Source organism: Passer montanus, unplaced genomic scaffold (assembly GCF_014805655.1).
Source record: "Passer montanus isolate IOZ18808 unplaced genomic scaffold, ASM1480565v1 scaffold33, whole genome shotgun sequence".
Classification (NCBI taxonomy): domain Eukaryota; kingdom Metazoa; phylum Chordata; class Aves; order Passeriformes; family Passeridae; genus Passer; species Passer montanus.
Genome location: NW_024368041.1, coordinates 9,941,304 through 9,960,092, shown reverse-complemented (window position 1 = coordinate 9,960,092; position 18,789 = coordinate 9,941,304). Strand labels below are relative to the sequence as shown.

At 39.7% G+C, this 18,789-nt stretch overlaps 1 long non-coding RNA gene across 2 annotated transcripts; it reads left to right on the top strand.

The window, feature by feature from the left end:
* Positions 1-231: 231 nt before the first annotated feature.
* LOC120505194 lies at positions 232-17,251 on the top strand. 2 transcript variants are annotated; one of them, XR_005628187.1, is made up of 3 exons: positions 232-1,206; positions 5,509-5,687; positions 15,303-17,251. It is a non-coding gene; the product is annotated as an uncharacterized LOC120505194 (long non-coding RNA). The 2 variants fall into 2 exon arrangements; XR_005628186.1 differs by having other exon boundaries at positions 232-1,224.
* The last annotated feature ends 1,538 nt before the right edge of the window (positions 17,252-18,789 follow it).

Below are 18,789 nucleotides of genomic sequence, written 5' to 3'. Positions count from 1 at the left end.
AGTGGTCTTTTCCAGATTGTTGGTTGGATGTCCTGTTGCAGTGTGGAATGGAAAGAAGAGCAGGAGGGATGGCTGCACTGGTGAATGTTTGATCCTGTAACCTCCTGGGCAATGATAAGGGTTGTAGAAAAAAAACCCAGAAATATAACAAAAAAAAAAAACAAGCCCTCCTTCCATAATTCTTACTTGGAAAGTGTAGAAAAAAAATAAACCCAGAAATATAACAAAAAAAAACAAACCCTCCTTCCATACTGATTCTTACTTGGAAAAGGTTATAATATCAATTTATAATAACAATAAGATATACGTATGGAAGAGAGTGTATTGAGGTACAGTTGATCAATAGTAACTTGGTTCTGTTTGTATTTGTTTCAAAATGTTCTTGCTTTTTTCTTACTCAGGAAGTTCCATAGAGTAGTGAACTGGTCTAACTGGAGAATGTCCTACTTCCCAAAAAAGAGGCAGTGTCTGAGCTGGCATTTGAATGGAAGGATCACAACATACCTTTCAGTTTAAAATTTATTTAGTACAGATAATTTTGCATGCCTGCAGTTATCCTTTAGTAATACCAGTTGGCTCCTTATACACTGCCTCAGTCTGAACAACAGCAGGAAAGAGTTTAACAGCATGAGAAGGTAGAGCAAATGTGATCTGTATTTCTGCAGATGTGAAGGTTAGAAAGATAAAGGGAAAATGATTAAAATATTCCCAAGAAGTGCCCTAGATAAGATTGTTTCGTGTCTGAGGGCATGATGAATCCTGTGGGAATGAGGAAGCTAAAAGGCTGTTTAATTCTGATGTTTCACACTGAATCAACATGTTAGCTATCAAAGTGGTATTAGTGAAATTTGTAAGAACATGGACATTTTATGTAAAGAATATAGAAATAAAGTAAGTTAGTCCAAATCAAATCCTTTGCTGTATCTGAGCTACGCAGAGAATGAACATTGGAGGCTTAACGTGAGTATAATAAATCAAACTGCCAGCTGAGCCTCAGAGGGCTTTATTCATGCACTTCATTGTTCTCTCTGCAGCTACAGCAGGGTTCAGCCAAACGCAGGGCTGTCATTCTGCAGATGTTCAGAGTGTTTCCCAGTGTTCTGAGGACTGAGCTGGTGTCTGTGTGTTGTCCACACTGCTCCCTTCACCGCTCCAAGTGGCCGTGCTCTGACTTCCATGGGGACTTTCACATGCAGAAATCACAGCGTGAGTTTGCAGTTTTGGGTGAGTGGGGAGCTGTGTTGTGTACTGTTGATAACTCCCAGAAAAGGCTCAGATTTGTAGCTTCTGGAAAGTGCTTTTTGGCAACAGAAGATGCCCTGCTGACCCTCTGCAGCTTGGCAGAAAATGTTCCTCGGCGCATGAGCTTCCAAAGCACCTCTCTCAGGGTACTTCTTGGAGCTGCTGGCACAGAGCAGGTTTTTTAGCCTTCACCAAACTGTCTCCTTTCCCCATATCCTCAGTACCAGGCAAACAAAATAGTAAAGCAGAAGGCAGACTTATTAAATAAGATTGAAATGGGAGACAAAAGGGTAAAAGCAGAACAGACAGAAAATTGTGTTCTGGTATATATATATGGTGACACATCTGGCTGTTCTTACCTAGAGTTCTAAAGCAGGTCTCTGCTCTTGGGCTTGACAAGACAGTAACAGTCTCTCATTAATGTTAGCTTTAAGTATTCAAAGTTAAAGTTGCTGAGTTTTCCATCACATCTTCCTGTCTTTTACCTCATCCTCACTTGGGCTCTGGCTGGAGATGGGCACCTTTGTGTTGAAAGAGTTGCTTTTCCATTCTATCTGTATTCATTTTCCTGGCTGACTGGTCCATATTTGATATGCATCAGTACTTTAATGAACACGCTTGCAACATGCTCATATGATTCGTGTAGTGTGTTTTGTTAACTCTATGTTTTCTGGGAGTATCTTGAGCATGTTATAGAGATCTCGTGATAGATTTTTAGCCCTGCTGATAAACTTTAACTAAATTATCTGATTATATACAGATCATGCTTGTAAATAAATATTCTTTCACATCTTCTCCCTAGTCTGCTTCTTTTGGAGTTTTGCTTATCTTAAATTACTGTTCAGTAAACTTACCCAGTAAAACTTTAACTTAAGAACAATCAATATTTCACTTGCAGAAGGATAAGTAAACACATTTTTTCCTATCAAATTAGGTTAAGATAAGAAATACTACAGCTAACTAATTTTTAATATTAGTTTGACAGGTGTATACTTTCTCCCAGTGCAACAAAGGCAGTGTTCAGGAATGTTTTTCTTGGTGGTGGCTCTGTGAGCATAGCCCTTGGATCTCCCTGTAGGTCAAGGACAAATTTCACACAGCCCTTTGCAGTGGGATAACTAAGCTGTCTGCTGACAGGATCAGGTACTTTCAGGTCACTGGAACATTGGAAATGTTCTGGTATTAGGGCAGCCAGTTTTTGTGCAACCTGTCTCTCATCTGTTCTGAATATATTGAGGGAGTATTTCAATGAAAATGCTAAGGAAGGTGAAGGTGACATCTAGGGCTTTCTGAAGATTGGTGTGCATATCTCTAGCTGAAAAGAACTTGCAGTGTTCAAACTTGACTTAGCTGTGATGCAAGACAGATTCTTTAACAAGGAAATCTGTGATATTTTCTTAAACTACTCATTTGTCCATTTTGACTTCCTGTCTTTTTATGATTACTCTAACTTGAAAAAAGCGTTCCCATGTCTGATCCAATGATTTATTATTATTAATTACAAAATAAATGTAGTAGTTGATATCCTCAAATATTATATGATTAGGCACGATTGTTTTGTCTTGCATTCTTCATTTGATTTCAGCCTGCATGACTGCTTTGAGTTCAGAAACCTAATTAAAATTTTATGGTGAGGTTTTTGCTTTGAATATGGTAACTGAATGACTTGTCTTGATAAACACACTAGTTAGATCAGGGTCTGCTAAGCTGATGTTTCAGTTAAGAGTCAGGTTATGCCAAATATTAACTAGAAGCAGTAAAATCTCATGTAAGTATAATGAATCTCTGTACTTAAACATTCCTTGGTTCTAATGAACTGATGGAAGCTGTGATTCTGTATGATAATGTGAAGTTGCATATTGCAAGATCAGGGAGAAGTTTGGTGTCTTTGTTGTTCTTTCTTACACAACATGAACTTCAGTGTGAAGTTCCTTCTTGTTGTAGTTAATGATTCCTGACTTCTTGCTTATATAGAAATTGAGAAACAACCTTTATTTGCACAGCTTGAATCACTGTAATGTGTAATACTACTTTTAAATTTCTCCTGAAAGCATCAGACATCCCAGTAAAACCAAACCTCTGCTGCAATTCTCAAAGACTCTTAATCATTAATTTATTTTTGGCAGGGGGGAAGAAGGGGTAAAGTTTGCTTAATTTGCCTTCTTTAAAAGAGGTGACTGTTAGTTTTCTGTCAGTTTACTGGTATGCTACAAATCTATTTCTTAATAATTTAGACAGTTTATAATGTGCAGGTAAGTTGAACTATGGCTGTTTGCTTTAGTCATTTATTCCCCCTCTGTAGAATCAAGTTATTTTGGCCGTCTGGTTAATCTTTGCACAGATGGAACTTGCAGATCATTGGAGGCTGAAGCACTGTGGTGTACAGGCTATTGATAACTCTGTGGTGTTTCCTGTCTTTGAAGCTACTGGTTTAAGTTGTTAAATATAATTAGCTTGAGGTGTTGTACTTCTAAGTAGTATTTTAGTTAAGTTGGTATTTGCAAGATTAAATATTAGCTTTCACTTGCGTTCGGAGCTTGTCAGATTTTGCCAACTATGATTCTGTTTCCTGCATTTAAGTGGAGCCTGAGGCAGCTGACCATGGCTTTGTGCAAGAGTGGTGAGTTTTGGTGCTTGAGTTTATTGTACACAAATGACTGGAAGTGTGTGTTTACAGCATTTCCTAAAGTGTGCATTTGTAGGTCCCATTGTACAGGTTATCTTTTAGCAATTTTCACAAAACCTCTGTGTTCTAGAAATGCTACTGCTGATGCTTTTTGCTCTAACACCAGCTATATTTGAATGCTTCACATTGAAAGAAAGCTACAAACTGCACATGAAATCGATTGCTCAGATGGACTTTTTGCATGTTTCTACAGCATTTCTGTTGAGCTCATGTGGTTGTAGCTCTTTCAACAGGCAGAGTAAGTTTTAAGGACTGTTGCATCCTTGCACTTCAGACCTCTTTCAGGGGACATCATCTGGTTCATAAACTGAGTATGGCAGGATTCCTATGGAGAGCCATATTTTTTGCTTATTTTTATATTTTTGTAAACATTTTTCATATGCAAATATGGTGAAATTAGGTGAGCAGTTTTAATTATTTTTTTTAGCTGATTTATTATGGTTAATGCCTAGCTTTAATGAGCTTTATTTCAGGCTCTTGTATAGAAAATAAAATCTGCAGTGCAGAAAGTCCAGATTTAATGACATTTTTGTGTGGGAGCTCTACTCTTGGGCTTGGCTTTCATCACTCATGGTAATTCTGCACAGTTGTACCCTTGACCTAATGAAGTAACTGATGCTTATGTGTCAGCAGCACATGTGTCATTTCCAGTCAGTGAAGGAGGACAGAACCACATCCTTGGGTGGAGGTTTTCACAGATATTTTTCGGGAATATTAGTATTCAGCAACGTTTTATACCAGCAAAGTCTTCAAGGGTATTTTTGCCTGAGGTGCTTTAAGATGCTTCTGACTACTCGGAAAGGTTTCTGTGTCTTCTTGTGCTCTTTTGCTTTGCCTTGGCCTCCCCAAGGGCCACGTGCTTTCGGGACTAACCTGCACTGTACCAAGAACTGGCAAGTGGAGCATTGGGAACAGAAAACAGACTTGGGACTCCTTCCAGCATTTAGGAGAAGTGATTGCTGTGGAATTGCTCAGCTGATTTCCATGGAGGTGGAGTCTGCTGACTGTGTTTGGCACAGAAGCCTGTGGGAAGAGCTCCATGTTAATGTGCAGTGTTAACAAAAGAGGCTGAAGGACAGTGTTCAGACTTGCAGTGGGGGTGAACTTCAATGTGGAGAGTGAAAAGCAACTTGATGTTCCTCTGCTGATTTTTTTTTTTCCAAATGTCATGTTCCTCTTGCAAGGCAGGGAAATATTGAAGCTGCATCTAATGGTCGCAAAGTTAATACTCCCTTTGAGGAAGTGTGGTTTTGCCAAATTAATTTTTTCTTGTTTACTCTTTCTCTGAGATCTACATCTTGCTCATGGTACTGTTCCCCACTCAACATGTTGATACCAAATGTCTTAAGTATTTCTGTCTTTTTAGGGAGCCAGGGGAAGGGAAGGTTCTGTTGTGGTTAAACAATTCACCTATCTTGGTTTAGCACTGCATCGCCACCAAAACAGGCAGTCCTGGCCCATGCAGTGCCTTCCTGTCAGTGCTGAGGATCAAACTGCTCTCCAGTAATTGAGATCATCTGCCTTCTGTTGCAGAAAACTCATGGTTTTTCCTCTATTTTTTCCCCATTATTATTTTGCAGCTAATATAGTGGTTGTCCAAGTAAACTGCATCATGAAATCCAAAAATTCCTGGAGTGGTAGAGGAAGTAGGAATCCCTCAGCTGGAAGACAGAGAACTTGACTACCCTTCTGTCACAGTGCTTTTGACATGTTCAGTTTAAGCCATCCTGAAAATGTACCAGCAGTCAGGCTCTGTGGTGTGAGTATTCTTTTCATGGTTTTGGAACAGTCATTGTGCAACAGCCTCTCTCATTAAGATAATTATAAAGCAATGCTAAGTTGCATTAAATGATGTTCTTGTTGCGCAGTTGTTTTGTTTGAAGTACGACACAAAATTCAGCTGCACGTAGTTGTTATATTCTTGTATTACTCTGTATTTTGCAGAGCTAATAAAAAATGCTTTAAGATTAACGTGAGAACAACTGTGTGTTGTTATCCCCAGAATGCCTGTCACTGTAGGCTGGGTACTGGCATTCTTTGCTGCTGATCCTGCTGAACATGCAAGTCATGTTTTGGAAGAATGAGAATTGAAACATGTGCTTCCAGACTTCACTGATGGGTTTAGTTTGTGGATATTTAGACCTTAGGCAGGATTAGAGCCTGTTCTGAAGTGAGCTGCCCTGGGGTATGTGTAATTTAAATACTGTCTTCAGCACAAACTGTGGTTTCTCAGATCTCCTCCCATGGCAGTACACTACCCACTGATGTGGGCAGAAGGTTGAGGTTTGTGTTTTTTAAGAGGGTTGCTTTAGTTAGCTAACCAAAAGGTATGAAAAGCATCAGTCAACGCAAGCAAGAGAGTTCATTTTAGCTACTAATCTGATAAAATTGAGTAGCTCATTGTTAGTTTGAAACTTGGTGACAGTGTGGGAATTTCAGGGTTGCTGCACCAGAAGTACCCAAACCCCCAGATTTTAATATCAGGCAATTATCTAGGTTTCCCCTTCACCAAGCTGTTTTGTTGGTTGCATTGAATTGTTTCTTAAACTGCACTGTCGTGGGAATGAGTTGTAGAAACCAGTCCTACTCCTGAGTTACTTCTAAACTGTTTGTTTACTGTAAATGGTTTAATTCTGATTTTTACGGAAGCTCTGCACTTGTAGTGACTGAGAAATAGTTTGGATCATACTGTCCACCTTCACTATTTAGTTTATGATAGTTTGAAAAGCTGTATTCAGTACTGGCAGAACACAAAAGTGAGATTTGCTGGGAAAAAAAGAGACTGAAAATCAGTAGTCAGTCCTTAAATGTAAGGCATCCCTGTGTATTGCTTCAGAATAACATTTTATAGTTTTCGTGTTCAGAAGAGTGTATTGTAGGAAACATTCTGCTGCCTTTTTCAAATTTGAGGGAGTCCCTGCATACAAGCTAAGTAAAAATATCTTTCATATTGCATGTTCTTTAATATACTGGCATAAAATTATAATCTTGAAGGGTTCTTTTCCTGGAAGAACATTGAATCATCTACAGAAGTGACCATGGGATTGTGTTTGGCAGCATATTTAAGTACAGTAGCCTTAGGTATGCAACTTCTATTTTCTCTGCAATTTATTTTTTTAAATATTTGGCCTCACCTGATAAAAATAGTGTTAACATCAAGTATTTGTGATTTCAGAACTGTTGGACCTGCTGGCAGTGGAATCTATTGATAACACCTGGTTATTTATAGAAAAGACTGTACTGATGTAATCTATGGATAGTTCTATATCCAATATTGACTTCATTATGTCTGAGGACAATTATATAAACAAGACTGTAGTTGCTGGAAGCATATCACAGGAATTAATGAGATCATGGAATTGCAGGTGTAATGGTCAGAAGAGGCTGCTGGGGGTCTCTGGTCCAACCACTCATTCAAAGGAGGGATAGAAGTAGCACTGGGTGAGAAGTCATGGCTTTGACCCCTGAAGCTGTGAAAACCCCCACTAACAGCAAACTCACGGCCTCCGTGTGAAACTTGTGCCTGCTCTTCACCACCCTCCTAGTGAAAAAGATTGTCATTGTGTCCAACCTGAATATTCCATGGTGCCTTTTGTGGCCATTGCTCTTCCTTACCCTGTCTGCCAGGGCTGAGAGTGTTTGTGTGCACTGTTTTTACAGCTCCCATCCTGGTGTAGCTGTAGGCAGCTCTCAGAAGGTCTCAGTCCTCTGTGTGCCAGAGAAAACAGGCCGGTCTCCCTGTGCCTCTCCCTGTGGATGATGCCCCTGAGGCCCTTGACCCCCTGGGTACCCATGGCTGGACCCTCCTTGGTTCCTCAGGCTCCTGCTGGAGTGGGGTCCCCACCTGGGCACCAGATGTGTGCAGAGTGGCCTTGCCAGGGTCTGGCCAGGCAGGGATCACCCTCTTCCCGCTGGCTCCTGTTCCCTCTGGCATCTGCCCCAGTGCCTGGGCCCTTTCCTGCAGGGCTGGTGCTGTGCCAGCCCTCCCCAGCCTGTGCTGGGCCTGTGGGGTTCTTCTGCCCTGGGGCACAGCTTTGCTTTCCTGCCCTGGGCCTGATGAGGTTTGGTTTGGCCCCATCCTTGGGCTTATCCATGTATGTTTATGTTTGTGGAAGTGCTGCCCTTCCCTGTGTGAGACCTCTCTTCTCCACTTTCCAGTCCTCTGCCAGTTTGCTGAGGGTGTGCTCTGCCTCAGCTTTCTGGATCCTGGTGAGTGTTTGGGGCTCTGGGATGGCCCCTGGAGTCCTACCTGGCCAAGATGCAGCTGGTTTTCTGCTTGCAGCTGTGTGATCCAGAAATCTGGCCAGCTTCCCTTCTCTTCCTGGAGCTCTGGGCACCTCAGACTCCACATGAGCCTGCGGTGGGAGACCTGTCCTGAAAGTTGTCCTGAAGTCAAAGAATGTTCTCTGGGCCATTCAACTTAAATCAGAGCCCCCCAGGAGTCAGCTATGCTCTGCCTTTGGTAAATATTTGTTAATTCCTTAAGATTATCAACATTAATTTCATCCAGACTTTTTCCATAGTTCTTCCAGAAGCTGATGGGACTCTATACTTTGGAGTTCTCAGGCATGAGGATGGTGGGAACCTCCTGCGAATGCCATGATGCTTTAGTAGGTGACAACACTCACAGACACATGGTGTGATTCATGGGGTGTCCTGTGCAGGGCCAGATGTTGGACTTCATGATCCTTATGGGTCCCTTCCAAATCAGGATATTCTGTGATTTGATGAATCTTGGCATAATGCAGCACAGAATACAGAAAAAAACCCAACTAATTTAGTAGTTGGTAAGCAAAATTTTTAGCAGTCAGTATGAAAAACAAAAATTATTTTCATTATATAGGAAAAAAAATCTTCCTAAAAGTTACTTCTGTCTTCTTCAGAAAGTTTTATGCCTTATTATATAAGTCCAGTAACTAAATTTCAACTCTTAAGTTGTTTCAAGTAGGGAAATATAACTCAAATTTATCAGTTATATGCCCGGAAAATTTACAAACTAGGAAAGTCTATTTTAATTCTTGTTTGTTATAAATTATTGAAGGAGGTGGCTTAATGCTGGGGGAGATGGTGTTTGAGAGGCTCTGAAAGCAGTAATTTTCCAAGTCTATTTGTCAGATCTGATGTAAGATTGATTCTATAATATGGAGTTAATGTTTTCAAAATGAGCTGCTTGGCCAGCGCACTGTGTCTGGTTCCAATTACTGTCAGTAAATCTTGAAAATTATTTTCTGAGGCAGACTTGGTGAAATCTGCATTTTAAATAGAGATAATCAGTATGAAAGTAGCTGAAAGGAGTTTAGTAGTATTTCATGCTGTATGGTTTTGGTTTTGAGGTTGTTGATTCTGAAGTGGATGCCATGACTGTGCTGTTCTGGCGTGCACTGTTTCCTCTGTGGAAGCAGGATTACAAATATGCTTAAAAGAATGGATCTCCTGAGTATTATTGCAAAACAAGTAATTGACTTTCTTAAAAAAAAAAAAGAAAAACTTTTGCATAAGAACAAAGATGTTTTGTAAACCCAAGAGCTGTGCACTTATCTGGTGTTTGTGAGTTGCATGCTTGCTGGGTTGAGCTTATTTTCTTTGAAGTAATTTAAAAAAGTGTATATGCTCTGGGAGCAAGGTTAGGATTGATACCAGTGTATAGATTGGTTCTCAGTCTGATATCCTTTATATATTATTTAATTGCAGTGGAGCAATTAAATATACAGCAGGGAAAATAGGTGGTTGTGACACTGTACTTTCAGCAGAGCCTGCAGGCTGCAGCAGCAGCCTCCAGACTCTGCTTTCAAAATTCAGTGTGATGATGCCAGGACTTGTCATATTTGCAGCTATACTCATTTGGAAGGATTGGAATACATTCACAGAGGATTATCCTTAAAATGGGAACATTCTCTGTGGATCTCTTGGTGGCCTGGCCCTTACCGGCTTCTGCAGCAGTTTAGTAATTGCTGCAGACTTGGTTGTTGGACCCTGCTGTTAGCAGACTGTCCAAATGTGCCCTTGTTCAGCAAGGTAAGCAAAGGGACTTGGAATGTCTGCTTGCAGTTCTCTACTCGTTCCCTCACAGTGTTAGAGAGAACTATTGTTGGCAGCTGATATCACCAGAGAATTATAATTGCAAATGTGAGTGAAAAGTCATTAAGTGAAGGAGTGTGCTAAATGTGTCATTGATTGGAGTCTGGGACACCAGACTCAATTGATATCCACTCAAAAGAACCCCCAAACAACCAACAACCTACTTAACAAACGACATATTTGTATAGATTTTTTTGGTTTCTGTCTTTTTAGGGAGGTTTTTCCATCTGTGCTCAGCCATGTTTGAGTTGGCAGGTGTGGAGACCTTCAGTAGTGAACTTACTACAAATAATTCAATCTTTACCATTCCTGATATTTAGATTTTTTTTTAGAGGGCACTGCAATGAACATCTGTTAGGTGTATTCTTAATTTCTGTTTCTTGTCAAGTTTAAGTGGTTTTTTTGTCCTTGTACTTCTGTCTTCCAGTCAGACTAATCAGATCACTGGTATGAACTTCTTTTGTATTTTTTCAGATTGGAGCATCTTCTGAATTTTATGCTTTAAAGATGCCTTTAAAATGAAAGAGGCCAGATTTACAGGCAGTTTTGTCATCTTGGATCAGTGAGATTGGTTACCTTGAAAGAAGAAAAGACATATTGTGGGCCCATATTAGGAGTTGGAAGATTCTTCAGTATAACAGGGAGATATGTCAGGTAGAGGGAGCTGTAGTTTGTTTTAATAGTTTATTATTAAATATCTACAATAATCTGACCCACATTGAGCCATCTGGTTTCCCTGTAGATCTTTACCAGGAATGAGGCAAAAGTTCCTTTCCTGTAAGAGGGAGCAAAGGAGGTAAATAGCTGAAACTATGAAATTGAAACTATGCCATGGGTAGCAGTAATGAGGTACAATGTCAAACCTACTTAGGTTGTATAATCAAAATTTCTTGCTGACACTGAGAAAGGAATTGTTCAATGAAAACTTGAGGGAATATTTATGTGAAATCTGGCCTAATACATTCATAGTATTCATATTTCTGCTCTAATTTTGTAGTTCTGGTTGTTCACGTGTTTCTTGTGAATTGGGATGAGGCTGTCCTGCTGGAAAAGTTTAAAATCTAGAAAGTGAAAATAACAGTACATGTTGCTGTATGTCCTGTAGCAATATAAACAGCTGGATGACTGTGTACTGAGGAAGAGAAATACAAGTAAGGGTAGTAATACTGTTTCTTCTTTTTTCTGTTCTTGATTGCAGGTTAATTTTCAGGTTGGGATTTATGAGGGTAACTCATTATGATAACTTTTTAGTGTGGTAGATGAACTTTAAATTTTTTCAGCTCATTTTTAAAGCAAAATGACCTTGAATTAGCCACTTCCTACCTCCTGTGGTGACTGTGGAGATAACCAGTTACTGCAGAACTTCCCTGAAATAAAGACTTCAGTTGGCCTGAATGACATTTTGGGTATGGTACTCCACCCCGTGGAGAGCCAAGATGCTGTTCCCTAAATAACCATATGGTTTCTTTAGGCTGAGCTGTGTTGCTGAGCCAGAAAAATGAGACTCTGGTGGGGAAGAAGGGGGTATGTAACTGCTGCCATCATTGTTAGGCAGAGCACACTAAATTTATGACTTTCTCGAACTTTGTTCAGACTAAGATGTGGAGCAATCTTGAATCAGAATCTGAATTTTATTTTGTCTCACACCATTATCCTTTTTCAGTAGTTTGTTCTCCTTACAACCCCTTTTGTCAGATGAAAATTAATTTACCACATAGGCTTCTAGTTGTTTGTTTTACAGAAATAATTTCATATGGTATATGCATCCAGCCCTCACTGAAATTCCATCTGAGGTGTGCTAGTAATATTCTACTTTCATGGTTTCCCAGACATTTTTAAAATACAAAGGCACTTTTTTCCCCTCTTTATTGCCAATTGGTAATGTTAGATTCAATCTCTATCATTGTGTTAGAATTCGTGTCCCAGTTTAAGAGGTCTTTCTCCCTCTTATATTCGTTGCACTGTGTAAGTATTAGTGGTCAAAAGAAGCTGAATGTGATTTTCTGAAAATACACAGGAAATTCAGTGTTAAAACTACTTGTGTTCACTTCCTACTTCACCGTAATTCCTCATGATGGGTATTGTTAACTTGTAGTGCTGCAGTGAACTCTGTGTGGGTGTCAGAAGTTCACTGCAGTTCACAGTGGAAGCTCTTGATTTCCACTGTGAAGTTCTTCCTACTGTATTTCAATTTGTGTGCAGTTCAAGAATTCCTTTAGGAATTCCTAGTTAGGTTTTAATGTTTAATTCTCAGTTCTCTTCTGGTAAATATGCATCACTTCAAAAAAAAAGCCCTCATGGCAACAGTGAGCATCTGTCTGCCTCTGTCATTTCTCATCACCCTGTGCTTGCATCAGGCATCTGAGGCTAAATTGCTTTGACTGACAAGATCTTGGCTCCAAACACACACACGAGCATGCACACACAGGCTCCTTGGCTCCATTCACATTTCAATATTTTTATGTGGCAACTGAGGCCCCAAATACAATGAGTTTCAGTGGTGAGTGATGGTGGTTGTAGAGCGAGGAAGTCTTAAGATGTGGGAGAAGAGAAGGAGGAAGCTCTTGGGCTGTTTGCTTCCTCACCCTCTTCCTTTCTTCTTTCTCCTCCTTCCTGTCTTGCTGGACCTTTTGCTCAAGGTGCTCATGAAAGGTGCAATAGAAGTTCTGTGTGACTGGTAAATTATTGATGGAGGCTTGGGTAAATTGCAGTAAGTCTTGGTGATCTGCATGGCTTTGATTTGGAACTGGTGAATCGACACAGTGTTGTAATGGTGTCTCTTCTAAATCCTGAATTTTCCATGAAGTAAATCCCATGAGGGTTTTTTTTAGTCATGCATATTGACCAGAAGAGAATTGAGAATTAAACATTAAATCCTAACTATCAAAGGGATTCTTGAACTGCACACAAATCTAAATACAGTAGGAAGAACTTCACAATGGAAGTCAACAGCCAGCATTCACAAGTTTTCTGGTAGTTAAATAAGGATTTTAATTTGTTTTTGTTGTTATTCTGGAGTATGGACAGCTGAAGAACAGTTCCTAGGCGGGTGATCTTACATGGCTGCTAATAACAAATAGGTAAATTTCAGGTGTCAGAAGGACTTCATGTATTACTGAAGATCTGCATTATTCCTTGTGTTCTCTATGTGTGGAGTTAGGCGGGAATTTCACACTTCAAAGAATGATATATTTTGTCAGTGTTCTCAAGAGAAACAGTTAAAGACATTAACAGAAGCCAGCAGCCAATGCTCTTCAGCTAGTGATGATATTAGAAAAAATCCTGGTTATTTTCAGACCTTCTAGTCTTTACAAAAACAAAAGGGCTGTATCATTAAGAAAAATTGGAGCATGCTCTCTACTTTGTTTGAAAAGAAGTGGTTGGGAAAATCTCTGAAGAGGCTTCTTAATGAATGTATGGTTTCAGTTTTGACTGAACTTTTCTAGAAATTTGTGTCTTTCAGGCATGTAGTTGTACTGTCACCTGTAATGCCTCTGCCTTTTCCAACACCACATTTGAAAATTAAAATTTCAACTCCTTTTAAACAAATATAATTACTTGGTAAGATGTCATGCAGGTATTTATAGTAGATAGTGAATCCAATAAAGCAGCAAGAGATGTCATGTAGATTGGCATTTTTGTGATGATGTATATGGTAAAACAAAACAAAGTTGTGGAGAGTTTGTTCTCTTTGGGCAGGTAACATTGTAGTAACCTTCATTATTCCTTAAGAAATGTTAAAGAAAGGAACCAAAGAAATGGCTCATTGCAATTTAATGCTCAGCAGCCTAATTAGTCAAATACCATGTGCCTACCTCTGCATGAAATAGCCTATTTCTTTCCAATGTAAAATAGGAATTTTCAGTTTTGGAACAGCCTGAAGAGGCCTTTGTTGCAAATGACCACTGGCTTTTTAGTTATTTATTCTCAAAAATAATGAAGGTCAGCATGGTATCCATAGTGACTGCATGCAGCTTCCTCGTTAATCTTGGCATGCTGCTGTAATAATGAAATTCACTTACTGGTAACAATTTCTCGTGTTCCAGAGGGAAACCTTTCTTTGAAAACTGGATGTGATTGGGTTTCTGTAACAAGAAATCTTGACTACTGTAGTTTTTTTTTCAGTTTCAAACTCCTTGTCATAACTTCTGGTTGTATGAGTTGTTGTGGAGATCTAAACAGAGAAAAAGCAACCTTGAATTGCTGTAATTTATGTATAATCTGGCACTGAAAAACTTGTGACTTGAAAAATTATTTCCATTTGGAAGTGATAAGGACTGCTAAGTGGGGAATATATCATTCTGCTTGCAGCTCTGTTAGTGGGAGGAAGGCATTCTGCTATAAACTACAAAATTAAGGCTTCTAAGTAGTATGTGAATATGATCAAGCCAGAATGGTTGAATGCTCCCAATTCCATGGCGTGAAATCAGAGCATTAGGACAAAGTGTACATTACATGAAAGTATTTTACTAAAAGCATTTCACCCAGTTAGTTGTTGCACTATTTCTTCTTTGAGTATTATACAGTATAAATACTGAATTTTAATATTATAAAGGTTCTTTTAACGTAGAGAAATTGAGTGCAAGTGTTGTGGGAGTTTTGATAGGAGCTTGAAGATGGGAAGTGAAATGGTTCCATCCTGAGGTTGCTTTCCCTCTCCTTTAATGCTTACCCAAAGAGAATAGGTTTGGTTTGGGTTTATTTTAATCAGTTTGTTGTAATAGAGCTTTAAACTGATCAGGCAGGATTCTGACCTTGAGGGTAAATATTTTCAGAATTCTGTCTAGTTTCTGTTTCTGTTATTTCTTCATTAAAAACATGGCTTGTTTTTGCTTCTGTCTTTAATTTTGCATAGAGCTGTATTTAAAACCATAAATATTTATGAGAGAATAGCCATTTTCAAAATTCATGGGAAAGTTCAAAGCCAAAGTCTGTTTTTGAGAGCTCCAGGAATAGGGAAGTAAAGTCAATGTATCTTTAAAATAATAATTATTTTATGTCCATTTTAAATGTATAAATTAAATATATATTTATAAATAAATATAAAAAAATACATAAATAAGAATGAATCTGTTTGAACCTAGAGACATCTCAAAATATATATTGAAATTGAGAATTTTTCATCTAGTTGCTACATTTAGAAATGTTAATTTAATGTAAGTTGTGTGTGAATCTAAAACTATTTTTGCCACTGAATGTAAAAACATGTTTTCTTCAATATTAGCTGCACAGTAATTGGCTGGAATGCTACAGAAGTTAGTCTTAAATCCTTTCTTTTTTTATTTCCCTCTCCTAGAGGTGACCAGCTGCTCTGCACCAAGGCCCTGCAGTGAGGTATGGTAGTCTGTTGCTGTAAACATCCCCGACTGGAAGCTGTACCTGCTCCAGCTTTCAGTCAGATGTTTGCTGCACCTGGCTATGCTTGGACAACAGCAGAAGGAGGAGCTGTCATGAATACGTATGTGCATTTATATTTGTCAAGCAGTGTTTCTGCAGACAGAGATGGATTGCCTCCCTGTGAATTACCCTGTCTGGTAGGTGTGATCTCCTGAAATCTGAGCTGAAATGGAGATCCCAAGCTGAGCTCTTTGCTGCTTTGTGTTATAAACTACAGGATTAGGCTTCCTTGGAATGACCAGTGGTGGTGAACTTCTGCAGTTACCCATGAACCCTTCATTGCTTCATCAATGGTCAGTTTTAGCAGCTTCTGTTACTTAGGGCTGTGGGGAAAGAATATTATCAGTGCTGCCCAATACTTAGCAGGCCTCATATCTGCTGCGCTTTGCTTTTTGTTGTTTTCTCTGGAATTCTGTATTCCAAGTCTCCTTGTAAGAAGGTTGTTCTCCTAATTGTTAGATGGGCATAACCCAAGCCCAAAATAAAGGTTAAAAACGTATCACCCAGTCTGTTTTGCTGGTCTCCCAATCCACAGTGTATAGCCTTGTCTGTGGTGTGGTTTGTGCTGCCCCCACCATGGTTTGCTTTTCATGGAAATAACAGCTTTTGAAAGTATTCCTTCAGAAGTCTTCACTGGTTCAGTTCCTGAACAACTTAAAAGTCATGGTATCAGGAACAGTATCTGCAGAAAAGCTTCAGCTTTCCATTTTTCCCTAGTGGGATCTGCACATGCTGTTGCCTGGATCTTGCCTGGGATTTCTTTCCTTCTTTGTTTCACTCTAGTCTTCTATTTTTAAAGGGATGGCCAATGAGAGTAACTGCTGCTAATAGAAAAAATATTCTTGCAATAATCCAGCTCTCTCTTCTAGCCCCTCCAAAATGTTATTTTTTTATTCCCTAACACTTAATGAAATACTTTGTTGAATTTAAATGTTAGTATTCCAAACCTAGGTATTTATTTGTTTAGGTTCACTATAGTGGTTCTGTAAAAGATGATTATGACCAAAAATACAGATACTTTTAAAAAGTAAAATATTTTCTCCTCAACTCGTCAGAATTAAAACTAGAAGGATTTCTTAGTCCTGGGAAAGCTGGATTAATAAGCATTGGAAAGGTGATAGTTTTGAAGCTGTCAGTGGCTGACCAATGGTGAACCAAGGACAGCCATTTTTCTGTCATCGTCCCATTGCTGTAACCCCTTTTTCCTTACCCTGTGTCCTCCCTGGTGACAGAGGAACATGTGTGGTGATGAAGGTTGTGAACTTATTTGTTGATCTAATACATTGCTAGCACCTCTACAAGGATTTTTAAAGTAACTTGCACACCTAACATAGCCTCAGTTAAAATAGCTTTTTTAAAAACATCGGTTTTATTTGGTTTGATATGTCATGGCTGTATATTTATAAAAAAGACTTTGATGCATAAGCTACAGAGCTTGATGCCTTAAAAAAATGCTGGTAGTTATTTTCCAAGCTTTCTTTGCTGTAAACATTTAGCATTTCCTAGTTCTAGACAGTATTTGGACTTAGAAGAAAGGAAATTATTTTTGTTAACAAACTTCTTAGTTCAAAGTAAACGTATTATAATTAATCTAGTGTTCATTTTGTTTAGTTCTGTCTTAGCCATTCCACATGCCACAAAAGTGCTGGTTTTTGGGTTTTATTTACAAGCCTAGTTCATGTGCAGTTAGTCAGTCCTGTCTTGTGGAGCTAAACTTGTGCATACCTTCATATTGAACTGGTGTCTAATTCATGTACTCAAACACAGCTGTTTCATATCAGTACATGAAAATTATTTGGAGTGGCTTGTAATTGCAATAAATAAATAAATTTAAAAATCCACGTTCTACTTTTGTTTGAGGTTTTGTTTTTTGGGTTTTTTGGGGGTTTTCTTGTTTTGTTTTTTTTTGCCATGCGTTTGAAATGAAAGGATCTGCTTTCTCTGGTCATGAAATACCAAGTCCTAACATCTTAACATGTCCCAAACGTGGCTGTTGTTTGCAGCTGAAGAAGGTGGGTGTTGTGTGTTGTCCAAGTGTGTATTTATGCCACAATCCCAGGTGAGCTTTGCAGCACTGGGATGTCTGGGAAGGGGTGATGGGGATTTGGCCTGGCAGCTGGGCAGTTCTGGTGGGGATGAGGAGTTGAAGCAGCTGCTGCAGAATGAGGCAGGACGGGCTCCGTGGCTCTCCTGCGGTCACGGAGCGCTGGAATGCCAGCTAGGAAGCTCCCTGGGTGACCAGAGGGACACACAAGAGAGGCTGCCCTGAGCCTCTGCCGAGGATTGTCAGGTGGCAGTGGGTGCAGCAGCGTGGGTGACACTGCAGCAGGACACCATGAGGATCCTGGGGTGAAGAGAAGGAGAGGGGACACTCATGTGCAGTCCAAGGAAGCTTTGTTCAAAGAATGAGTCAAGGACGAGTGACAAGGGAGCAGCAGCTGGGGTTTTTAAAGGGGGTTTGGTCTAGGGGGTGGGAGCATAACAAATCCAATGGGGAAACACTTGGGGAGGAGTAAGGAACTAACAAGACCAATGAGGCAAACACAGGGGAGGGGAGAAGCCTCTGGGACAAACCAGCTGTTAGCATCAGGGTAATTGACATCGAGCATTCGAGAGCAAAAGGGGTGGATCTAGGTTGATGGGCAGGGGAAGGGGACAGCACATCTTGGATTGACAAGTGCACACAAGGGAGGGAAGGGAGGAGCAGGGGGACAGGCGCATTGAGCAGCAGCCAAATGGTGGGAAAACTTCGGGGTAAATAACTTGGAGAAACCGTCCTGAGGGGTTAAACGGGGGTACAAGGATCACACCATTTTGCTTAACTAACACTGAACCACTAAATATTGCAATTGAAATAATTATAAAACTCACAGAAACACACTGCCACAAAGCTCACAAACACAGCAGTGAAATTTGGGAACAGAAGAGGCAGATTTGACACATCAGCCTGATGCCCAGCAAGCAAATGACCTCATCTTGTTCATGTGAAGCCAGTGTTGTGTGACATGGATCAGTTCCTGGTGTTATATTTGCCCATCAAAAAAACCCAAACAAAATTAAATGTAACAGCAATTTTAATCAAGTAACTTAAAAGATATAAAATTGAATATACTTGAAATACTGACAATATAATTTGGTTAAAATAAGGACTAATTTGGTTCTGATAATAGCGCATAAGCAAAAATAACCGTGTGGGGTACGAAGTGCAGGGCTTGACCCCTGTCACATCATGTATGAATTGCCAAGCTCAAAATTCCCTTTTTATGTTGTATGTCATCACCATCTCCTCCTATTTTTTATTCATCCCACTTGTATCTCCACCCTCATCACCACCTCCACCACTCTTCTAGGTGGTCCCCCACTCTTTAGGGGTCATCCCTGATGAA